We start from the raw sequence: 26,472 nt of genomic DNA, 5'->3' as shown, positions 1-26,472 counted from the left end.
TATTTAATTTACAAAAACAAACAACCCTCCCCCCCAATTCGTTACTATTTTCCTACTATCTGTTATGAACGTTTGGTTGACCATTCCTCGTTGGGAGACGACCTAGGATTACTTCCTAGATACTTCATTTTTAATGTTTATTTGATTCGGGTATGGCCTCGATCAAATTTGGCGTCGTTGCCAGGGAGCAGTGTCCAAAGGTTTATAATAGCTAGTGATTTGTGTTTTATGTTTAGTTGTTTTAAGTTTTCGTGTTGTGTTTGTGTGTTTAGTGTCTTGTTATTTTGTTTAGTGTGGTGTTTTGCTTTAGTTTTTCTGTCAGCGCTTGCCCTGTTTCAGTTTTGGTGTTTTGCTGTGAATAGTGCTTTGCGACGGATTTAGCGACCACTTTTGCTGACCTAGGAAACAAAGCAGTAGTGCAAATCCATTAGCGATTGAATTAGTGACTGCTGTTGACAATTTAATTGACGATTTTTGTTTTGATAGTTAGGGTTGTTATTTTTGGCTGAATTTTGGTGTGGTTGGTTCTTTTGACTCATATTTTGTGTGAAAAATACCAGGAACACTTGTTGTGGCCAGATTTGAGAGATTCAAAAAAAATTTGAGAACTTGTGTTCACCAAAACTTCAAACGGCCATAACTTTTGCTCCGGGTATCAGAATGACTATTATTATATATGTATTTGGGGTAGAAAAAAAATTTCCCAAACCGTGGCAGCCGGACAAAGGCCAGCTAAGGTCTCTAACTAGCCATAATCTCCTGTTTACTAGTTTTTTTTTATTTTTCAAGTTTTATTGTTTTATTTTTCTAAACTTTCCTTAGGTAGTTTCCATAGTTAGACTTTGAATATTTGCCTAAAAATTTTGGTGCTATCTTTTCATGATTTTAGGGTGTTGCTCACAAAATTTCAAGTCATTTGGATATCAATGGAGGGTAGCTGTAGTTCAAACCTACACTGTTACTTGCATGAGAAGGCAACTAGTTGTGCATGCTAAATGTAGTGTATGACTAGAGGCAATCCATCTGACTTACAACCCCTTGATCCTGAGATAGATAGGACATTTCATAGATTAGTTAGGCATCATTTTATACCTTTTGAGAATCCTGAGCATTCTGTGACTGGTGAGTCTGTGCATTCTGTTATTGGTGATTTTGAACATCCTGATTTTGAGCATTACAATTTTGAACATTCTCATTTTGAACATTCTGAGAACATGGCACAACCTCCACCCCGTGAGAGGACTCTAAGGGAAATGGCTGCACCTAATTTCACCAACGAAAGCTTGTGCATCCAATACCTTGAAGAGGATGTCCCATATGTTCTTAAAACTGGACTGATCCATTTGCTTCCAAAGTTTCATGGCCTTGCAGGTGAAGACACGCACAAACATCTGAAAGAATTCCATATTGTCTATTCCAGGACCACGGCCATCAGAAAGGATATTTCAGGCATTAGGCAACTTAGTGGAGAGAGCCTATATGAATATTGGGAGAGATTTAAAAAACTATGTGCTAGTTGCCCTCACCACCAGATTTCTGAGCAACTTCTTCTCCAATATTTTTATGAAGGACTCAGTAACATGGAGAGAAGTATGATAGATGCTGCCAGTGGTGGAGCCCTTGGAGACATGACCCCTGCTGAAGCCAGAAATTTAATTGAGAAGATGGCTTCAAACTCCCAACAATTTAGTGCCAGAAATGATGTTATTGTCATTAGAGGAGTGCATGAAGTAGCCACGAATTCATCTTCATCAGCTGAGACTAAGAAGCTTGAAGGTAAACTAGATGCCTTGGTTAACCTGGTAACCTAACTGGCCATGAATCAAAAATCAACACCTGTCGCCAGACTCTGTGGTTTATGCTCCTCTGCCGACCACCACACAGACCTTTGCCCTTGTGTGCAGCAATCTGAAGCAATTGAACAGCCTGAAGCTTATGCTGCAAACATCTACAATAGACCTCCTCCACCTCAGTAGCAAAATCAGCCACAACAGAACAATTATGACCTCTCTAGCAACAGGTACAATCCCGAGTGGAGGAATCATCCCAACCTTAGATGGTTTAATCCTTCAAAACAGCCGCAGCAAATACAACAGCCTTATTTTCAGAATGCTGCTGGCCCAAGCAGACCATACATTACTCCACCAATCCAACAACAGCAACAGCCCCAGAAACAGAAGACAGTTGAGGCTCCTCCGCAACCCTCCCTTGAAGAACTTGTGAGGCAAATGACTATGCAAAACATGCAGTTTCAACAAGAGACCAGAGCCTCCATTCAGAGCTTAACTAATCAGATGAGACAATTGGCTACACAGTTAAATCAACAACAGTCCCAGAATTCTGACATATTACCTTCTCAATCTATCCAGAATCCCAAAAATGTGAGTTCCATTACATTGAGATCGGGAAAGCAGTGTCAATGGCCTCAAGCAGCAACATCTTCCTCATCCGCAAATGAACCTGCCCAACCTCACTCTACTCTAGAAAAAGATGATGACAAAAATTTAAAGAGTAAGTTACCTAACAATTTCTATGCAGGTGAATCTTCCACTAGTAATTCTAATTTACAGAAGCAGCATATCCCTCTTCCATTCCCTCCAAGAGAAATCTCCAACAAAAAAATGGAACAGGCAGAGAAGGAGATATTGGAAACATTTAGAAAAGTAGAGGTAAACATACCTCTGTTGGATGCAATAAAGCAAATTCCAAGATATGCTAAATTCTTGAAAGAGTTGTGCACTCATAAGCGAAAGCTTAAAGGAAGTGAAAGAATTAGTATGGGTAGAAATGTGTCCGCATTGATTGGTAAATCTGTTCCCCATATCCCTGAAAAATGTAAAGATCCAGGTACATTCAGCATACCTTGTATTATAGGGAACAGTAAGTTTGACAATGCCATGCTAGATTTAGGAGCTTCTGTTAGTGTTATGCCTCTGTCTATTTTTAATTCTTTATCTCTTGGTCCTTTGTAGTCAACTGATGTGGTAATTCATTTAGCTAATAGAAGTGTTGCCTATCCTGCTGGTTTCATAGAGGATGTCTTAGTTAGAGTTGGTGAACTGATTTTCCCTATTGATTTTTATATTTTGAATATGGAGGAGGGATTTTCTCAAGGATCAGTTCCCATTATTCTAGGCAGACCTTTTATGAAAACTGCTAGAACTAAGATACATGTATATGCAGGCACACTATCTATGGAGTTTGGTGATATAACTGTTCATTTTAATATTCTCGATGCTATGAAACACCCATCTGAATATCTTTCTGTATTCCGTGCTGAAATAATTGACCATATTGTTGATGAATACATGATTGATCTTCATTCTAATCTGCATTTTTGTCACTCTTCATGCATTGAATCTGAATTTGTATTTCATCATATGTCTGAATTTGATCCTGAGAGTGAATCTGAATTTGATATTGATTACATGTCTGGTGATGTTTTACCTCTTGAAATTGATTTTCTAGAGTCAGATAGAACTAACCATGCTTCAGGAAGTTCATATACCTCTGACTTTCTTTATGAGGTACAGGCAGAGAAACCATCTCTTTCTACCACTATCCAGCCGCCCACACCAGAATTGAAGCCTCTGCCATCAAATTTAAAATATGCTTACTTGGATGATAGAAAAAGTTTTCCAGTAATTATATCTGCCTCCCTTGCTGATGAGCAAGAGGAGAAGCTGTTATTAGTTCTCAAGAAGCATAAGAAGGCTATAGGCTGGACCCTGGCAGACATTCCTGGTATTAGCCCATCCACATGTATGCATCATATAAATTTAGAGGATGGGGCTAAACCAGCAAGACAGCCACAGAGAAGACTCAACCCGGTGATTCTTGATGTAGTGGAGAAGGAGGTAACCAAGCTTTTGCAAGCTAGAATCATTTATCCTATCTCTGATAGCCAATGGGTGAGTCCCGTTCAGGTAGTCCCGAAGAAAACCGGCCTCGCCGTGATCAAAAATGAGAAGGAGGAGTTGATTCCTACTCGGGTGCTGAACAGTTGGAGAGTCTGCATTGACTATAGGAGGCAGAACCAGGTTACCAAAAAGGACCATTTTCCCCTGCCATTCATTGACCAGATGCTTGAACGCCTGGTAGGTAAATCTCACTACTGTTTCCTTGATGGTTTTTCTAGTTATATGCAAATCACTATTGCTCCTAAGGATCAGGAAAAGACCACATTCACCTGCCCCTTCAGCACTTTTGCCTATAGGAGGATGCCTTTTGGCCTGTGCAATGCCCCTGGTACCTTCCAGCGGTGCATGATCAATATTTTTAGTGATTTTTTAGAAAATTTCCTAGAGGTGTTTATGGATGATTTCACTGTATATGGATCGTCTTTTGATATTTGTTTGGATAGTCTGGAAAATGTTTTTGAATAGATGCACTGAAACTAACCTTGTTCTAAATTTTGAAAAATGTCATTTTATGGTTAAGCAAGGTATAGTTTTAGGCCACATTATTTCCAATAAAGGCATTGAAGTAGATCCTGCAAAAATTTATGTTATTTCACAATTGCCTTACCCCTCTTGCGTGCGAGAGGTGCGATCTTTTCTTGGTCATGCCGGATTCTACAGGCACTTTATAAGAGTTTTTAGCAAAGTAGCCCTTCCACTATCAAACTTGTTGCAAAAGGAGGTGGAGTTTGACTTTAATGATAAATGCAAAGAGGCTTTTGATTGCCTCAAAAGAGCACTGACTACCACCCCCATCATCCAGGCACCCGATTGGACAGCCCCTTTTGAGCTTATGTGTGATGCATCAAATTATGCATTGGGGGCTGTCCTTGCTCATAAAATTGATAAATTTCCCAGGGTGATATATTATGCTTCTAGGACTTTAGATGCTGCCCAAGCGAATTATACTACTACTAAGAAAGAGCTACTAGTCATAGTTTTTGCTCTTGAAAAATTTCGTTCTTATTTGCTTGGTACTCGCATTATTGTTTATACTGACCATGCAGCTCTAAAGTACTTGTTGAAGAAGGTTGATTCAAAGCCTAGGTTGATCTGATGGATGCTCTGGCTCCAAGAGTTTGACTTGGAGATCCGTGATAGGAGCGGAGCATAAAATTTAGTTGTTGATCATTTGAGTCGGATCGAACGTGTGTCTGATGAGGATTCACCCATTCGGGATGATTTCCCGGATGATCATTTATATATATTGTATAGTATTTCTGATTCTTTTTCAACTCCCTGGTTTGCTAACATTGTAAATTATTTAGTTTCATTTGTTTTTCCTCCCTTAGCATCTAAGGCTCAAAAAGATAAAATTAAAAGTGATCAGGTTATTAGACGATGCATTACAGATCATGAGACTGACTCAGTCCTGCAGTTCTGTCATTCTTCCGCACCGGGAGGTCATCTGGGTGTTCAAAGGACAGCTCACAAAGTGCTTGACTGTGGCTTTTATTGGTCCACCATCTTTAAAGATGCGTGGAAGATTTGTAGCACTTGTGAGCAGTGTCAGAGAGCTGGAAGTGCACTTACATGGCGACAACAAATGCCTCAGCAACTTATGCTATTCTGTGAGGTGTTTGATGTCTGGGGCATAGATTTCATGGGCCCTTTTCCTGTCTCTTTTGGTTATGTTTACATTCTCCTTGCAGTTGATTATGTTTCAAAATGGGTGGAAGCCAAGCCCACTAGAACTAATAATGCTAAGGTTGTTGCAGATTTTGTCAGATCTAATTTGTTTTGCAGGTTTGGAGTACCTAAAGTAATCGTTAGTGATCAAGGAACCCATTTTTGCAACAAATCAATGCATGCCTTGCTTAAAAAGTACGGGGTTGTACACAGGGTATCCACACCATACCACCCCTAAACCATTGGACAGACAGAAATTTCTAATAGGGAGATCAAGAGAATTTTAGAGAAGATTGTGTAGCCAAGCAGGAAAGATTGGAGTACCAGGCTTGATGATGCTCTTTGGGCACATCGGACTGCCTACAAAGCACCCATAAGAATGTCTCCTTATCGGGTTGTCTTTGGAAAGGCATGTCATCTTCTAGTGGAGATTGAGCACAAAGCATATTGGGCAGTGAAGACCTGCAACTTCTCTATGGATCAAGCTAGTGAGGAAAGAAAGTTGCAACTAAGTGAGTTAGATGAGATCCACCTAGAAGCGTATGAGAATGCCAAGTTCTACAAAGAAAAGACCAAGAAGTTCCATGATAGCATGATAATTAAGAAGGACTTCATGGTTGGGCAAAAAGTGTTATTGTATAATTCTAGGCTTGGACTCATGAGTAGTAACTTGAGGTCTAAGTGGATTGGTCCTTTTGTTGTTACTAATGTTTTTCCTTATGGTACAGTTGAGATCAAAAGTGACTCCACAAACAAGAGCTTCAAGGTCAATGGACACCGACTTAAGCCATTCCTCACAAACCCTTCTTTAGTGGACGTAGTGGTGGAAAAGACTTCCTTACTCCACCCTACTCTTCCTCCACCATGACTTAGGGAGTTTTTTTCTTTTCCTATCTCCTTCTTTACTTTTATTACATTTGTCCGATTCTATTTGATGGTTTAATTGCTTTTAATCTTTTACTTGTGCTACATTGAGGACAATGTGTTGTTTATGTATGGGGGGAGTGTTCTTTGGTTTTGCTAGTTTTGTTAATTTTGTTAGTTGTGTTAAATTTGTTAATTTTGTTAGTTTTGTTGGGTTTCTAGTTTAATATTTTAGGTCAATTCCGTTTGCAATGTACAACTTTTCATATTTTTCTTTGAATTATAGGATATGTTCAAGTAAGGGTTAATTGTTTTGAAAATAAAAGTCGCTTGACATTTTGTGATTTGATGTCCTTGTTTTTCCTCTACATGTCATGATAGTTTTGAAAGCTCAATTTGGAAGTGATAAGTTTACCTTTGTGAGAATTTGAGCCATCATCATAATCATTTGGTGCGTTTTGCCCCATTGATTGCTTGCACAATAGCCTTGGCTTGATTCTTGTTGATGCTTCCTAATTCACATGCATATTTGGAAATGATTTAGGCAATTTTGTTCTTATAAGCCTCTAGCCAAATGGACTTACCTTGAATTAATCCCTTTGATAGCCCTTTGAGCCTATGTTTCCCTTTCTTTGTTTTGAAGCTCATTACAAGCCTTAAGTGAAAAACCATGATCTCACCTTCACCTTAAGGAATTTTGGAGCTTTGGAATTGTTTTGGGAATAAGTGTGGGGGGTTTTGTTGGATAACATATTTCGTTGGCTATGCTTCATGATGTATTTTGGGCCATACTTGATGTACATTGTATACTGGTTAAATGTTGGACATGCTGAATGATATGCTATTTCTCAAATGCTACAGTTCAAAAAAAAAAACAAAAAAAAAATTAGTTGAATCAATTCGAAAAAAAGAAAAAGAAAAGCAATAAAGTTGAGTGAATAAGATCTTAAATTGAAAAAGAATGATGAGACTCTTGGCTCTACTCTTTGCATTTAAATTTTATCTTTAGGTTTTCTTTTTTTTTTTTTAATATGCACTTATTCCCCATTGCTCCTCTATTCCTTTGGGATTTAGCTACTTATTCCATATTTTTTCCTACCTTGTCCTTGGCCCCATTACAACCTTAAAAGACCTTTTGATCCTCATGTGCTTGTGTTTATGGGTTGATTGTCAATTTTAGAATCTTGCCAAGTTTATGTGGTGTTGGTTTTCATAGGTGCTTTGAGGATAAATAGTAGCCTAGACACTTGAGAGATAGAGTGTATATCTTGTGAGGCTTTATCACTTTTCATTCTTGAGCTGATTAACTATTTTTCCATGATTGGGTTGTTTGAATGATTTTCACGAATGTCTTGACTCTTTGGATCTCTTCATGTTAGATGTTACCCATTCCTTTCATTCCTTGATGTTCATTGAGAAATACGTAAATGTTTTTGTTTGTCTCTCTTTGATATCTTTGGATTTTGTTCTTTGTTTCATTTTGCCCAGGAGTGCAAAAGGCTAAGTATGGGGGGTTTTGATGTGTCATTATTTTCTCCTATTTCTTAACCCTTTTTGCACCATTTTAATTACTGATATGTCTTAATTGTCAAATTGATTATGCAGTTTTATCATTTGGGCCTACTAGATTAATTTTGTGTTTTTAATTTTATTTCAGGAGAATTATAAGCAATTGGGCTTGAATCCAGAATTGGGCTTGGACTTGAAGCGAGTAGACTATTTTATTCTACCAAATTTTATCTTATCTGGATTTTATCTTATCTAGATTTTATTTTATTTATGGGCTTGGATTTAAAACAGATTTGTAAGCTTTGGGGATGAAAACTATATAACAGCACCAAGGTTCTAGTTTAGGTTCTCTTCTCTCTCACTCTCTCTCTCTCTCTCTTTTTCGTTTTAGTTTTAGAGTGCTACTCTCAATTCGTTTTAGTCTCTTTTTCGTTTTGGAAGAATAATTCTAGTTTTCTTGGTTCTCTATTGATTAATGGAAGGCTAAGTCTCCAGCGTTGTTTTCTCTTGAGGATCAAGCACAGTTCTCTTTGAGGTTCTATTATTACTATTAAATTCTGATCAGTTTTTCCTCTTCACCAATTACTCTGTATTTGTTGCTATTAATCCATGCATGCTTAGTGCTTGATTAATTGTCTCTGTGCTTAATTTAGGTTCATGCTTAATGATCATTCATGATTAATTGGTGTATGTGTTGCTTAATCACATAATGAATGCCTTATGTTAAATTTCGCTTAGTAATTTAATTTAGGGTTGGATTAAGTGGTTGAACTGATAAAGGATAAATTCTCGTAACCTAGGATAAGGGACTTGCTTGTGAATCAAGGGGAAGCAACGTGTTTTAATTCTGATATTTTCTAATTCAAATTTATTCGCTGTTTAATTTACAAAAACAAACAACCCCCCCCCCCCCAATTCGTTACTATTTTTCTACTATCTGTTATGAACGTTTGGTTGACCATTGCTCGTTGGGAGACGACCTAGGATCACTTCCTAGATACTGCATTTTTAATGTTTATTTGATTTGGGTACGGCCTCAATCACTTGTCAAAACAAAAATTATTTTCTGACTTAGAATTGTACTTGTCTTCTATTTTTTTTTTTTTAGCTAAACTACTAGGCTTCTCTCTTCACATTGTTGTATTGCCTTAGTATTAGGCCATGTGTTTGGGCCTTTATGTGCTTTGAGCCAATAGCAATTGCTTTATGCACCCCATAGAAAATAATAAAAACCCCAGATGGATTAATGTGTCCTTTATTAGTCTTATAATGTGCACCCCACTTCCTTTGGTACAAGCCATAAACCCCTTTTTTTTTATTTCAATAAGGAATTTATCATAAAAATATGAAAAGTAACTAAAACAGTTTTAGAGTCAAAGAAATAACTAGGAATTGGGTAGAACCTCAAACTCTTTAGGGAAAAATACAGGAAAACATCACGCGATGAGCACAACAAACAAGTTAAAACCATGTAAAAAGTATTGTTTTTGAACAATTACACTCACTATTATTACTAATACTCATGTGCATCAGGAAAACGATGGAGAGACTCACTTTTGCAGGTTTCCTCAGCCAAAAGCCTTTGATAATCGGGAACCTATTTGTCTTTGGCAGCCCTGATTTCAGTGCATAACAATGTTGATAACTTTTAAATTAAATAAATTAACACACTACCTTTATTTCATCAGCCTCATCTGCAATTGTTAAATGAACACTAAAAATAAATCCAACAAATTACTATTATTGCAATCAAAAGCGTTTCACCCAATTAAGGAAGCGTTTCATCCGACAAACTCATTTGTACAAAGAAATCAAATATTTGGTTATTGGGTCATCGGACAAAAATGGAGGGTAACCAAGTATTGATAAAAAAAAATATCCACACTACTAAATTAAAACTCAAGTCACCATAATTGTTTACAATGTAAATAATGAAAATGTCTAGTGTCAAACAAAAATTCCATGTATGTCATCTACATTTTCCTAATTTCCATGTTTTTAATCTGCAGAAAATATGTTGCCCATTTGTTGCGAAGTGTTGTCATGGCCTCTTTGTCTAATGGTGTTCCATCACAAAACCACTGCAAAATTCAAAATATGAAAAGTAACAATTACAATTCGGTATAGTTAACAACTAAACATACCTTATTCCATTCATTCTTCAAACTGCCGCTCACTATGCACCTCATCTAATGTATTACATAATATCCACACTCATAGCCTCCGGTTTGAACATGGCTCTAAATGCAACAATACACATTTTAACTAAAGCTACAACTATGAAAGTAACACATGGCAGTAACTAGAGAGCACTTTTGAAGAAATAATGACATACCTTTGGTTCAATCCACCAAGGTACAGCTTGATCTACCTTTCCCTCCAAACTATGGGTTAATGTCTTCATTGCACTAGTTTCAAAATACTAGTAAAATATATAATATAAAAATCATTGTGTTTAACCACTACAACTGCTATACATTGTTTGACTTTAAATTCAGAAAGTAACCTGTTAACTACACCCTTGAAGTTAACATCGGGCTTCTTACGCAGAGAACATAACCAAACAACAATATTCTCTTGTGGGCACATAACAATAAGTTGCCAATGTGCCCTAAAGACATAAAACATCAGTTCCGCAAATATAATGTATTCTCTGAACATTGTTCAAAATCAAATTCACTTACTGATTCAGATAAGCTCCTAGGTACTATTGTCGTTGTGATTCCTTGACCCATGTTTCAATGTATTCTTGACATTGTTGACGTATGTCCTTTGCGTTGTGTATTGACAGAGGTTCAAGGAACCCATACAGTGATCCGTAACCTAAACTTGTGCTCCAGTCATTCATAAACCTATTTAAAACATTTGATGCCAATTTTGTTAATTGTATATTGTAAGCAACATTAATTATCAGTTAATATATAATTTGAACAGCCACTAAACCAAAGTAACTTACATTGTCCACAACTGTAGTATGGTGTTAGTCGTCTTATATGACTAACTTTTGTACAGAAAACTTTTACAAAATATGTATATTTTCCCCAATTTATAGTTCTTTTCTAGGATTGTACATAAATTTTGCTTTGTTTTGATCTCTGTTAATTAGAAGCCTCTTTATATGGAATTAATGTTAAATTCTCTTCAATTTCAGGCAAAAAGGAGCAAATTTGAAGTAGTGCCAAAGTTGATGTCACGCTAAGCGAGCCCCGTGCACTTAGTGCGTATCAGCGGCAAAGCCCAGCACAAGAGTGCTTAGTGAGTCAAGGGAATATGGAAGGGCATCTGCTACACAAGCTCGCGCTTAGTGCGATATCAGCTCGCTAAGCGAGTTGTCTGCCGCTTTCCAGGTCAACGCGAGATTGGGGCTAAGCTCAAATTCACTTACTCGCGCTAAGCGCAAAAACGGCGCTAAGTGTGATGTCTAGGTTTTTGAGTCTTTTTTAAGCCTTATTTGCACATAATTGACAGAGCTTTTGGAGAAGACCATAGAGAGCCTCTAAGTGTGGACTGTAGAGAATGAAGAAGCAGAGCAAGGAGCCAAGTTGTCAACTTTTAGAGAGATTAGGGAGCTTTTGAGTGATTGTGAGGTGCCAAGAGGTGGAAGAGACATCCCCCCTTCTGTGCAAGCAAGCGATTTCTCTTGATTCCCTTTCTTTATTGTAAAAGGAGCTTCCTTGCCATGGAAGGCTAAAACCCTTAGTTGGGGATTTCTATTGAACAATAGATGTAAAACCTTTTTCATATCTAATTAAGTGTGTTTTACGTGTTCATTGCTTCTATCGGTGCTTGATTGTTGCATGCTTTTGGTCTGATCACCCATTGGTGTGTGCTATTAGGAACTTTAGCATTGGAAAATGTACTGTTTCCTTAGAACTTGATAGAGCAGGGCTAGATAATTGCATTGCTAGGGATAGGGTGCAGGGTTTTAGTTTTTATTATGTTGTGATTATAATGTTGTTTAAATTAAGCCGAGTTCAACAAGAGGGATCTGAGATGAAGTTTAGTTTAAATTAGTCTAAACTTGTGGGACATCGAGGTTTAGTACTTGCGCCTTCAGCATAGAACACAGGAACATCCTTAATTAGAGAAACATTTTTAATTGCATCAACTTGTTCAGTAGGAAGACCCAACGCCTTTAGATAATCAATTTTTTCACACTTACTTGCTCGCGTTTATTGTTTTCATTAGGATAGAATACACTTTTACTTCAATTCAAACTTATTAATTTTTGTTACAAAATGCTTGATTATTGAACACAACTTTGCTAAATGAACAAGTTCCATGTGTTCGATACTCGGATCATTCCGTTTTAATTATTTACTTGGCGACCTGGTGCACTTTCTGCTAAACCACTTCCGCGTAAAAAGAGTAATTACAAATTTTGAAAAAAAGGAACTGTGGAAGAGGGTCAACAAAGTATTTTGGTGTCGTTGCCGGGGAAAATTTTTCCATTTGGAAAGTTTAGTTTAGTTTGAAGGCATTAATTCATTATTCTTTGATTTATTAATTTTTATTTTTGTTAATATTTGTTTAGTTCAGAATTTATTTTCTTCTTGAATTGGTTAACTATTGTTCCTGCTAGTGTTTGCATGCGTAGATCTTCTGCAGGTGAATAGGTTCCATTGGATTTAGAAATTGAAGCCACCTTTAGAAGAAACAACACAAAAAGGAAAAGAAAGCTTTTGCACGATAGAACAGTAGCATCAATCCTTAAAGAGGCTCACTTTTCTGAGTCATCATCTTCTAATTCACCTACATCCAGGGAATCTCAGACAGCAGAATTTGAAGTCGAAGTCATGGCTAAAGAGCAACCTCGACGAGTGACCTTGGAAGATTACTCAAGTACTTCAGTGCCGCAATATTTCTCAAGTGTTACGCGGCCAGAGGTTCAGGCACAAAACTTAACTTAATTGAAAATATGGCTGCCAATGACCACGCAATTTTGTATGATAAGTTCATATTCCTACCAAGAAAAGTTTATTGGAGCTTTCATCTGAAGATGCCTTGTTGGCCCAAAATAAGTTACTATCCAAGCAACTTGAAGCTTTAACTGAAACACTAAGTAAGTTGCCAACTCAATTGCATGCAAGTCAACCTTTACCTTCATCTGTTTTGCAGGTTACAGGCTGCACACTTTGTGGTGGAGCTCATGGGTCAGCTTGTGTATTCCCACTGACGAAACATTTCATGAAGTTAATTACATGGGAAACCAGCCTAGACAAAATTTTAATGCAGGTGGATTTTCTGGATTTCAACATGGCCAATCTTACCAGCAATAGAATCAATGGAGAACTCACCCTGGTAATCAATTCAATAAAGACCAGGGTGGGTACCTGACAGGCCACAGCAACAAGGGCCTAGCTTATCTGAGAGAACAACAAAGCTAGAAGAAACTCTTGGTCAGTTTATGCAGGTGTCATTGACCAATCATAAGAGCACAGAGTCAGCCATCGAAAATCTAGAGGTCCAGGTAGGGCAGCTAGCCATACAACTTGTAGAAAAATCTTCTAGTACTTTTGGAGCTAACACTGAGCAGAATCCTAAAAAAGAATGCAAGGTTGTGATGACCCGAGGAAGGAAGGTAACCATGGAGGAGGAAAAGAATAAGGAGAAAAGGGTGGAGGATGACAAACAACAACTGGTAATTGAACCAGCACCTGAACCAGTGCAACCCTTTTGTGAACTTATAGAGGAAAAAGAAGAGGAGGAGGATGAACAGAGGAGTGAGACACCAGTAATTTTGAGTGGAAAAGGAATAAATGAAAATGAAAAAGAAAAAGAAAATGAAAAAATGAGAAAAATGAAAAAGAAAAAGAGAGAAAAGAAGAGAAGAGAAAAAGCAAGAGTGAGTGTGCTAGAGAGAAAAAGAAAGAAGCATCTTCAGCTGAAGGGAGAGAAGTACCATATCCTTTGATACCTTCCAAGAAAGACAAGGAACGCCATCTGGTGAGATTCCTTGATATTTTCAGGAAACTAGAAATTACTATGCCTTTTGAAGAAGCTCTACAACAAATGTCGCTCTACTCTAAATTTCTGAAGGATATGTTGACAAGGAAGGACAAATACATTCACAATGAGAATATAGTAATGGAGGGTAACTACAGTGTAGTCATTCAGAAGATCCTTCCACCAAAACATAAAGACCCTGGGAGTGTGACCATTCCTTGTTCAATTGGTGAAGTCTCGGTGGGAAAAACTCTCATTGACCCGGGAGGGAGTATCAACTTGATGCCACTCTCCATGTGTAGAAGGTTGGGGGAGTTGGAAATAATTCCCACAAGAATGACTTTACAGCTAGTTGATCGCTCCATAACCAGACCTTACGGTGTTATTGAAGATGTTTTGGTTCGAATCAAACATTTCAATTTCCCAGCTGATTTTGTAGTGATGGACATAGAAGAGGACTCTAAGATTCCATTAATCTTAGGGCGCCCCTTCATGTTGACTGCAAGTTGTGTAGTAGACATGGGAAAGAAAAAGTTGGAGTTAGGCATTGGTAATCAAAAAATCAGCTTCGACTTGTTTAATGAAGAAAAACATTTGTCGGACCAAAATGTCTGCTTACAGGTGAAGGCGTTTGATGAGAAGGTTCTGAAGGAGAGAACCAAGATTGATCCAAGATAACAGAGAATTTTGCGTCAAGCTAATGACGTTAAACGAGCGCTTACTGGGAGGCAACCCAACCCTTTTTAATTTTTTTTCTTGCATTTTAGTTCAGTTAGATTGCTTGTGATTGTGTGTTTTCACCATGATTAATATTGAAAAAGGTGGTTCATAAACTTTGGTGAAGAGGTGAACAGAAAAAGAACTTAGAAAAATTTTCAGTTGTTCACTCGCTAAGTGCAATACTTGCGCTAAGCGAGCTGTTGCTCGCGCTAAGTGCTTGGACCCCTGACTAGTGGCTGGATGGTAGCGCTAAGCTCAATTACCTCTCCGGAATCTGAATTTCTCGAATTGAGCTTAGCGAGGTGATGCGCTAAGCGCAATTCCCTCTCTATTTTGGAAATCTTTGGAATAGCACTAAGCGTCAGATAAGCACTAAGCACAAGCCATCACTGCATTAAGAAGCGTGTTTATGCGCTAAGCTCACCGTTGGTGGCTAAGCGCGAATTACAGGACTAATTCAAGTTGCAGAAAGCGCTAAGCGCGTGTCCTCGTGCTAAGCCTAAAAACCTCTCTAGAATTTGAAATTTGAGAATTAGGCTTAGCGCGAGAAGTCACGCTAAGCGCTTGGGCCTTAAAACTAAGTGCGGCTGTGCACTAAGCGCATAACACGAAACTGCTAAAATAAAATGGGAACTGCCTAGGCAGTTACCATTTTACACTAAAGAGCATTTTTCCCACACACACTTTTGTGCATTGTGCCCTTCTTCTGCACTGTTCTAGGCATAAAGTTCCCTGCATTCCCACATTTCTGCTTCTTTGTGCTATCTGTACCTCAATCCAAGTAAGCTTTACTTGCTTTATTTTCTTTTCAAGTTTCAAACTTTAGGATAAAGGACTTAGTAGTTTGTAGGTTGAATTTCTGTTTAGGTTTAGTGTTATTAGGTTAGTATGGTTAGAATAGACTTAGTGTTCCACTGTAGGAGTAATGTAGTTAGGATTTAGTGGCCCACTAGGGGCCTGTGAGAAGGGGTGAGAACTCCTAGTTTTTCTGGAAATCACAATGAATGCGCTAAGCGCCTTGCTGCGCTAAGCAAGTTCATTGCTCCTGTTGAAGATTTGTGATTTCCAAATGAACGCACTAAGTCAAGCTGTCGCGCTAAGCGCGTTCATCTTCTCTATTGAGTTAGGATTTTGTGTTTTTGTTGGGCGCTAAGCGTGAATGTCACGCTAAGCGCTATTATGTCTCTGTTTTTAAATTTCTTAGAATTGAGCTTAGCAAGCCTGCCCCCTAAGCCTGTGCTTTCTTTTTTAGTGGTTGCGCTAAGCCCGGCTTGCCGCACTAAGCACTAATCTCTCTCTGTGTTGAAAAATTATGGAATTGGGCTTATCGAGCTTGCTCGCTAAGCCTATTCTGCAGAAAAAAAGATTTTTTGTGTTCTCACACTAAGCGCGTGGCTATCACGCTTATCCCATGAGTAAATTTTCAAAAGGCGCGCTTAGCGCCCAGTCTTATTTCTAGTTTTATTTTCTGCTTTTCTTTCGGAATAATTATTGTCTAATCTTGTCTTTTGACTCTTTTGTATTTTAGATGGCTTCACGAAAGAGGAAGGCAATAGCTGCAGTACCCCCAGGCCAGATATTACAGATCTAGATTTACATCCCAAGAGGTCTGGGATCGCTACACAGATAATGTACTCGGTCGGAAGATCCTTCCGGAGAGAAATGTACAGTTGTATGTCATTGAGTTCGATGAATTCAGAAGGGAACTAGAAAGGAGAAACTAGCATAAGGAACTTACAAACTTTGCAGATGGGAGCATAGATGTAGCAATTGTCAAGGAGTTCTATGCAAATCTCTATGACCCCGAAGACAAACCAACCAAACAGGTAAGGGATAGGGGGCATCTAATAAAATTTGATGTTGATGCCCTTAACACTTTCTTCCGAAAACCGGTGGTCATAGAGGAAGGGGAGAGCTTGCCAGCCTACTCCAGGTTTGCTCAGTTGAGGCAAAATCCGCAAGAGCTAGCAGCCCACTTATGTATCCCTGGAAGGGGATTTGAATTGAATGCAGATGGGCTGCCTCTGAAGATTTTGAGAAAGAATTTGACTATGCTGGCCCAAACCTGGAGCGTACTTTCCTTTTCTAACTTGGCCCCTACCTCTCACACTTTAGACATCACTTTAGATAGGGCCAAGTTAATTTATGGCATTATTCAGAAGATGGACATGAACCTCGAGTACCTCATCTCGAGTCAGATTTCTCTTATTGCTTAACATGACTCCTCGAGGCTAGGTTTTCCTACCCTCATCACTGCCTTGTGCAAGGCCCGGGGAGTCACCTCTGACTCTTTGACTTTCAAGAGCTTGAGCCCAGCCATTAATTTGGCATATGTTAAAAAGAATTGTTGGAACCTAGATGACCCTTCGGTCACTTTTTGGGGAACCCGCAAATCTAGGGGCAAAGGATACGAGGTAACATCTTCTTCTGCTCCCCCTTCTTCAGCTTCTTCCACATCGGCTTCATCTACATCTACATCTGCTCTCCCACCTTCAGCCCCAGCTCCAGTTCTCCCAGGGCCTTCCACTCCTAGCTCAAAGCATTTATTGTCCATGCTGCAGAGTCTTCATCAGGGTCAGATCCTGATTATGCAAAGTCTATAGAACTCGGTCTAGCAAAGGCCTGTGATGAGCGTTGAGGAGTTCATTCAGTCGGTGGCCTGGCCAGGAGTCCAGCCTTCTCCTTCGGGAAGGGGTGAGGCCTTTGCAGCCCAGAGGAGGAGGCTGACACTATCATTCTAGAGCCTAATCCACCTAAGTTGTTTACTTTTGAGGCTGACACAGTTATTGCTCAAGAGGATGTGGCATCACCAGAGCTCTTCCCTCAGGCAGAGCCATCTCCATCTCCTTCCCCTGAGCCTGAGCCATCTGCACCAGCACCTATGCCTAACCAATCTACTTCTCAGGACCCATCATCTACACTGATGTTGGATCTGAATGAGCATGCAGAGGATCACTCACAGGATGATTGACATGATCTTTATTTTCTTGCATTTTGAACAATTTTATTATTATTCCATCTTTAGTACATTTTATGTTTATGTTTCGGTTTTTAATTTCCAGTTCAGCTTTTAAATTTCAATTTATAGTTATAGTTTGTTTGGTAGCTTGTATAAAAGCTTGATTGAACAGTGCACTTATTTTATTCAGTGGTTGATGTTTGATTTTTGGATATCAGTGTTTGTTGATTGGTTTTAATGGATTGATTGTATGATGTGAGTGAATTGGAATTCGTAGATCATATGCCTTGAATGAGCATGCAGTCATTAGAAGATAAAGAACATGAAATTAGGATTATGACTGAAAATGCTAGTCGGTTTGTCAGATTGATTGTGAAGGAATGCGTTAACCATAACCCGGTGAGAGTATGAATGAATGCATGAAATTAAGGATGATGAAGGCCATGTTTTGATTGAAAGTAGCCGTTTAGCCAAAAAGCTTACCTTGTGTATGAATGATTTATCCCTTGCGCCTAGTTTGAGCTGAAAGTATGATTGTTTGATTAAACCTTGAGCCTGTACAGTTTATCTCCTTCTGAAATTCTGATACCAATGACAGATGTCGTACCGGATGTCACGACATCACGCTTCAGAACATGCAGATTATATTTGACAGTATGAACAGATTAAACAAGTAAATAACACAAGAGAATTGTTAACCCAGTTCGGTGCAACGTCACCTACATCTGGGGGCTACCAAGCCAGGGAGGAAATCCACTAAAATAGTGTTAGTTCGAAGATCTAACAGCCACTGTTTACAACCTTCTCACCTAACCACTACCCATGCAACCTCTACCTAAGAGCCACTCTTAGATATGAGAACCCCTCTCACTCCCTCTCAATCACTCTCCCGTGTTTACAAATAAATCAAAGACACACCAGAGATTGCTCTCTGAACAATAGAGATCAACTCTACACACTCAGGTCCAACACTTGATGTTAGGGTAACATCAAGGTGGCTCACAAAACACTCAAGTCCCAAAACTCACAAAATAACTCTTCAATCTCGGACTTAGTAGAAAACTCGTGCAGCCTTCATGTTTATATAGCAGTGTGCGTATCTGGGCTGCAACAACTTGCGCTGGATAAGATCTATCATTCTCCTGAAAATCTGCACTTAAAGATCTAAAAGATAAAGTTTGATCTTTTAGTTTTTATCTTTAATCTTTAATCCCTGAACGAACTATTCAAGTTTGTAATTCGAACTTTAATTATCTTTTAATTCGTTCCTAAAGATAGATCGCCTAATTCTGTTGCTAACTGCACATTAATCTGTTAAAGATATAACAGATTTATGTGTCCAGTATTTTCGGGCAGGATGTCCTGGACATTGTATCCGACATCGTGGATTCTGCAGCTTCAATTCTTCATTTGACATTTTATCTTGCCTTGTGCATTGTGCAGCCCGATCTGATTCCTTGACATAACGTTGGACATCATGTGCAGCAACTCCAGCTTTCCTTCATTGTCTAAGTGCTTATGTTTTAACAAAATTTTAGCCAATCTTTTAAAACTCAGTAAAGCTAAGCACTAACACCTTCTACCTTGTCTTAGGTTGTAGGAGAGCATCATTCATAGAAAGAATCTTTGTTCAAGGGAAATTTGCTCCAAATTTTGGGGAGTTACGGTTCAAGTTAAATTTGTCCCAAATTTGGGGGAATCACTGGGTAAAAGATTGAAATGGTAAGAAAAGAGCAGCGCACACAATCAGTTAATAAGTATGTGTAAAAAAACTGTAATTATAAAATAAAACTGTGTGCTGCTATTCAAGAAAAAGAAAGCTAAGTGCAAAAAAAGGCAAGTAATAAGGTTGGAACAAAAAGAAAGAGGTTAATCTATGGATGAATGCTTTCCTAGAACTTAAGTTTTGCATCCTAGAAAAACCATGATTTGTTTGCAGCCCAGCCTCGTTACAAGCCTAGTAAAAGTCCTTCGAATTCAAGTTTGTGTGTTCATGACTGTATGGTATGAGATGAAGTGCAAAGATTGAGACTTATGTTGGTTGTTGACTGATCGATAGCCTAAACACTTGTGCTTGAGTGAAACAGTGACTGTGAGGCTTTGGTTGATGATCCTTCCTTGATATCTGCCATTCCTACTAACTTATTTCAGCTGTGTTCCTTAATAAATATGTTCATATCTTTGAAAAGCTGCATATCTTGTGAGAAGCTATTGGTTGAAGCATTAAATGCCATTCATTTCATGTGATTGAAATCTTTGGAACAAACTTTGTTTTTGTATAACCAATGTAGATTTTGCCACTTGAGGACAAGTGAACTGTTCTTTCTTTGCTTGACGACAAGCAAAACTGTAAATTTGGAGGAGTTTGTTAGTCATCTTATACAACTAACTTTTGTATAGAAAACTTTTACAAAATATGTATTTTTTCCCCAATTTATAGTTCTTTTCTAGGATTGTACATAAAATTTGCTTTGCTTTAATCTCTGTTCATTAGAAGCCTCTTTATATGGAATTAATGTTAAATTCTCTTCAATTTCAGTCAAAAAGGAGCAAATTTGAATTAGTGCCAAAGTGGATGTCACGCTAAGCGAGCTCCGTGCGCTTAGCGCGTATCAGCAGCTAAGCCCAACACAAGAACGCTTAGCGAGTCAAGGGAATCAGGAAAGGCATTTGCTATGCAAGCTCGCGCTTAGTGTGATATCATCTTGCTAAGCGAGTCGTCTGTCGCTTTCAAGGCTCAGCGCGAGATTGGCGCTAAGCTCAAATTCACTTACTTGCGCTAAGCGCGACATCTAAGTTTTTGAATCCTTTTTAAGCCTGATTTGCACAGTTGATGTAAAACCTTTTTCATATCTAATTAAGTGCATTTTATGTGTTCATTTCTTCTATCGGTGCTTGATTGTTGCATGCTTTTGGTCTGATCACCCATTGGTGTGTGCTGTTAGGAACTTTAGCATTGGGAAATGTATTGTTTCCTTAGAACTTGATAGAGCATAGCTAGATAACTGCATTGCTAGGGATAGGGTGCAGGGTTTTAGTTTTTATTATGTTATGATTATAATGTTGTTTAAATTAAGTCAATTTCAACAAGAGGGATCTGAGAACGAAGTTTAGTTTAAATTAATCTAAACTTGCGAGACATCGAGGTTTAGTACTTACGCCTTCAGCATAGAACACAGGAACATCCTTAATTAGAGAAACATCTTTAATTACATCAACTTGTTCAGTAGGAAGACCCAATGCCTTTAGATAATCTATTTTTTCACACTTACTTGCTTGCGTTTATTGTTTTCATTAGGATAGAATACACTTTTACTTCAATTCACACTTATTAATTTTTGTTACAAAATGCTTGATTATTGAACACAACTTTGCTAAATGAAAAGTTTCTTGTGTTCGATACTCGAATCATTCCATTTTAATTATTTACTTGGCGACCCGGTGCACTTTCCGGTAAACCACTTTCGCGTAAAAGAGTAGTTACAAATTTTGGAAAAAAGGAACTATGGAAGAGGGTCAACATATGGATATGTTCAAACATTTGTCACCTAAAATTGTCTCTGCTACATCTGCGTGTGTGATGAAAAAACTGTCTTTCACATTAGGTATGCCAAATTTTGCCCCATCCCATGGAAACTCAACCAACTTTTGGTAAACATCAAACAGGTTCTTAACCAATTCTCCCAATGGATCAACTGCAGCCACTGTGTTATCCATTCCAGCATATGTAATCCTTTTCAGCATAAGCTTTTGTGAATCCTACATGTTTAATCAAAATTTCAATTGGTATATTTTTATTAAATAATGTCATTGCAATTAACATTTATAGGGAAAATAATATACCTCATTACATACAGCTTCCACAAGATGAGTCAGCCACCCAACGAATGTGCCAATGGCCTGCCTCACAAATTAAATCTCTAATGTCAGAAAAGGGACCTGAGCATCACCGTCGTAAACTTTCACAACACTCACCCTAACCACATCATCTGCATAAGGGACATTGTGTATGGTGGACGCACTGTCATACACTTTTCCCAATGCCACTAGTTGAGTACACTGGTCATGAACTATGTATAAGCCCATAGTATCCACGTGCACATCAGAAGGCTCTTTAGCTTATGGAATTGTGTCACCTTCATCACCGCTCCCCTTGGTGCTGACACGTGCAGCTAACACTTGTATATCAGGCGCCTTAACTGGTGGGTGAGTGTTGTGATGCAATTTGGGATAACTCTAATTTTATTGCTTGCTTCAACAATTGTTTAATTATTTCAAAAACTGGTCCTTTTTTCCTCTTCTACCTTCAACCACCACTCTTCTTGTAAGTTTTTATTTTCTTCCTCAACTTCTTTTCTCAACTCTTCCTTCTAGTTACCTATGATTTGAGCCAATTGTTGTTGACTGATTGATATGGAAGAACTATTTGAGCCAACTGTTGTTGACTGATTGATATGGAAGAACTATTTGAGCCATGAGATGCTTGTCCATAATACTGGCTAATTGTGACACCTGTGCCCGCCACACGTACGCGACCTGGATGCTCAAGCCTGCCAATAGTCGTGTTCAATATGTCCTAACGATCGTGTGGAACAAAGCTTCTCTGGGTCATCTATTCTTCTAAAGAGTCTTGTTCAAAACACAATATCACATTAAACATAACGTAGGTTCTTATTGTACAATATACCAAGTTGGAGTGTGAAACACGGAGGTAATTACTCACAATTTTTTCTGATATTTCTTGGGCCGCTATAGAGGTCATTTGCCCATATCACTTTGTGCAAGCCATCTTCCACTTGACGTGTCTTGAAATAGGTGATGGTGGGTCAACACTCAATGATGAATTTTCAGTAAACTCTGCCTGGTGTTCTTGTGTCCTCCTCCATTTTCTAGTATATCATAACCTCCTCGAGACAGCAAGTGGGAGCAGTCATTGTATTTCTAAATTTCCTGGGCCTTTTTCCATATTCCCTTGCAAAGAACCAATAACATTTTTGACAAAATTTGTAAATAAAAAAATGATAACAATCTCAATTTTTTAGTTGCAAAGTACTTAAATATACCTGCCAATTAGGGGTTTGGCGGCTTTTTGCAAATTCTTCCCATGTTGCTGCATCAATACCATACTTAGCAGCAAGATCATCTTTCTGATGACCATCATTGTCACCATAAATGATGCAATCCTACCCCACCAGGGCATTGGATAGAAGACTCCAAGTAGATTGGGCCAGAGATGCAAGAGAAGGCCGTAGGGTTCTCATGAGCCTTACGGTAAATTTTGGGCCCATGGGCTAAGTATGAGCCCACTTATCTTTGTACATATTAGATTCAGGTTTCATTATTTTTGGGCCTTGTATTTAGGGCTCCATAATGTAGGTAGAGTACCCTAGAAATGTAGGATTTTTTAGCCCTTGTATTTTAGGGTTCCTAGACTAGTTCTTGTATTAGGGGTAGTTTTGTAATTTCACAGTCATTAAGTTAATATTTTATGTGTGTGTTGGAAAATAAATTTAATTGAATTGGGAGAAGCCAAATCCAATTAAATTTTAGAGGGGGAGGTGAGCATTTGTTTGCTACACCCCATTGTCACATCATATAGTCACACTTTGGGCATGTCCTTCATGTTTTACATGCCTCATCACACCTAAGCACACCTAAGCACACTTAGTGGAGAATCTTGGACTTGATCTTGGATTAGTGGGCTGAACCATAACTAAAATTCACTAATCATAATTAGTGAAATTTTGGCTCCAAAATTTGGCTCCACAAATTCAATTTCAAATCCAAGTGAAATTTGAACAGAAATTCAAATTTCCCTCCAATTTTGTGACACTTAGGCTATAAATAGAGGTCATGTGTGTGCATTATTTTAAACTTTGATCATTTAAGAATTACACTTCAAATTTCAGACCTTATTTGAGGCACAAAATTTTGTGCCCCTTCTCTCCCTCTCCCTCCACTCATATTATCCTACCTTCGAGCTCTTATCTATGGCATCCTATGGTGGTGAGCTTCTTCTTGACTCATCTTCTCCTTGAAGTGATGTCTCCAATCATCTTTCTTCCTTCTCCATTCCACTGCCATGATCTTCAAGAAGCAAAGGACTCCATTTATGAAGAAGATCCAAGGCCTACAAGCTCCACATGGAGCAACATCATGTGGTATCAAGAGAATCTTCATCTAGGTGATGTTCTTTTCCTTCCTCTATCTTTTTGTTCGGTGAATTCACTTTAATTCCTTGTTCTTCATCATATTCTCCATGTATATCCTCCATTGTTTTGTGGTTTGCTTCTGTTTATAGTATATTCAAAAAAATAAACCAATTAATCTTAGATCTACACTTGTTCTTGCATTTCTGTGGTTCAAATTTTATAGATCTACTCTTGAATCATGTTTTCATGTTGATTTTAGGTTCTATCATTTTTTTTCAGTCATAATATTCTTGTGCTGAACCTTTACATCTAAATTTTCTTCCAAAATATTGATTAGAAAAAAAAACACAAAATTCTAAGTGTAGATCACTTAATCCATGTTGTCTTAGAGTCATGTTTAGTCATAATAATTGTCACATTATGTTCTAAGTTTGTGTTGAATTTTTATTTTGTTGATTGAATTCTAGATACATTTGTTCATGTATTCTTGTCATTATTAGCCTATCTTTTGAATTTTGAGTCAAATTCATGCATGTTATTTAGTTCATAACATGTTCTAAATCAATTCCTAGAAGTAGTCTTGTTGTTGAACTTTTTTTTTTTTGTTTTCTGTTTCCTACATGATGCCTATGATGAAGTTGAGTTGTGGTGCTGAGTTGTGGCTGGATTTGTGAATCAAAATAAGTCTAAAGCTCTCTTGAATTTTTTTATTCAAGATAATTGAGCATAAGCAAACACAAATTGTAACTATCCAAGCCTTGAGCAACATAAACACTACTCTTGATTTCTAGGTTGAAATTGTTGGTGCTGGCAGCTTGAACATATGAACTTGTATAAATTACTGATAATTGGTCACTACGAGTTTTGAGCTGACATTTATACTGAATTTGCTAGACATCTGGAACAAAATTATAAAAAAATAACCAAGCGATTTGGATAAAAGGAAAAAATGAGAAAAATCACAGAAGCTGGCAGAAAAATCAGTGTCCAGGAAAAAAAAGTAAAAGGGAAGTGTGCTTGTTGTTTTGGCTCGAAATTTGTTCTATAATTGGTGTCTATTTTATATCAATCTTAGTTCTAAAATTTCAATTGAAAATTATTGTGAAAACAAGTGCCAAAACTAGAGGTTTCTTGAGTCTTTTTTTAGTTTTTTTTTTACTCTACTCTAGAGCCATCCGAAGTTTCTCTTAGTTCTAGCTTGCTTTTATGTGCTTTTCATTGCTTTAATTGTTGAATAATCCTTGAAAATTTGTCTTGTTAAAACTCTATTGGTTTAACTTTCATTTCATTTTTTTGGTCTTTGGTTATTGCTTGTCTCTTTGTTTCCTTCTTTGTGAGTTGCCACATAGGGAATTGGAAAGGAGGATTGGTGCCATCCCTTGAAGAATTCGAGTCAAGAAGCAAGGGGCCAACCACCTTATGAGCTATTGGACTAAGAAGCACTCCAACTTGAGTGAAACACCACAAAGAGAATAGCCACCAAAATTGAAGACTTTTTTTTTGTAATTTTGTAATTGGCAATTTTCTTTGCTTTCAAATTTTGTAACAAAAAGGCCTTTCATTTGAAGTAAGTTGGGAGCCTCCAATAGATCAACCTACTTCCATTTGTGTGTAATAATTTTAGGAAATTTTCCCTTAGGATAGTGAGTGTTTTGTTGGGAACCTTAAATGAGGTCATCCAAACACTCTTAGGATCTGCCTAGTTTACATTTCTTGCACTTTAATTTCTTGCTTACTTTCATAGCATATTTCATTTACCTTCCCTTATCAAACCGCCTAGATAGCTTACCTTTTATCAATTAGTTTTTATCTTATCTTTCACACCTCTTTTAGTGTTTATTTTGGCTAGTTTCAACCTTATTTTCCTTTACCTTTTGTTTTCAAACCCCCCAACAAGAAAGAACCACAACTTAGGAACCAACATGAGTCTTCATTCTTCATCTAGTGTTAATGGTGAGGGTTCTACTCCTAAGGGTCCCTTGTATAAGATATTAGATGAGTTGAGATCCCTTAAGTTGTGGAAAGAAAAACCAGAGAGAAAAGAAAAAGGAAAAAAAGAGTGGAAGAAATAAGTCGAGATGAAAGAGAGAAAATAAGAGAGGAAGAAAGAAGAAAAATAATGAAAGAAATGAAAAGAGAAAAACATGTCTCCTATAGTAGTCATAACTCTTGCAAGAGCCTAAGTGAAGAACTTCGTGACTATTATGAAGGAAGGCATAGGTCACATCTTAGACCTCACTTCCATAGGAGAAAAAATGAAACAAAGCCTCAAGAGGCTAACATTAACCTCCCATACTTCCATGGGAAGGACAATGTAGAGGCTTACCTAGATTGGGAAATAAGGGTAGAGCAAAAACTTAAGAGAAAGTCTACTTTAAAATCTTATGGCTCTCATTCTTATCCAAAGAAAGACCAAGTTCTAGGCATCTTAGGGGCAGCACCTTCTAAGCCCAAAGATGATAAGGGGAAGACAATAGAAAACCAACCCCCTAAGGCTAGTATGCAAGAAAAGACTAGCTCCATGAAGTTCTTTAAATGTCTTGGAAGAGGACACATTACTTCTCAATGCCCCACCAAGAAAACCATGATTATGAGGAGCCAAGACATTTATAGTAGCCAAGATGAGGCTACTACTTCACCTTCCTCTAGTGAAAGTGAAGAAGCAAAAGGAGAAGAATCTAGTGAACAAATCTACCCCCAAGAAGAAGGACAACCTTTAATGGTTAAGGAGGAG

The 26,472-nt window shown here is 37.9% G+C and overlaps 1 non-coding gene across 1 annotated transcript; it reads right to left on the bottom strand.

Moving 5' to 3' along the window:
* Positions 1 to 1,427: 1,427 nt before the first annotated feature.
* Positions 1,428 to 1,534, bottom strand: LOC113000584 (small nucleolar RNA R71). The gene has a single exon (XR_003265917.1). It is a non-coding gene; the product is annotated as a small nucleolar RNA R71 (small nucleolar RNA).
* Between the last annotated feature and the right edge of the window lie 24,938 nt (positions 1,535 to 26,472).

Source organism: Glycine max, chromosome 19 (assembly GCF_000004515.6).
Source record: "Glycine max cultivar Williams 82 chromosome 19, Glycine_max_v4.0, whole genome shotgun sequence".
In the NCBI taxonomy this organism is placed as follows: domain Eukaryota; kingdom Viridiplantae; phylum Streptophyta; class Magnoliopsida; order Fabales; family Fabaceae; genus Glycine; species Glycine max.
This window is presented reverse-complemented; position numbering and strand designations above follow the sequence as displayed.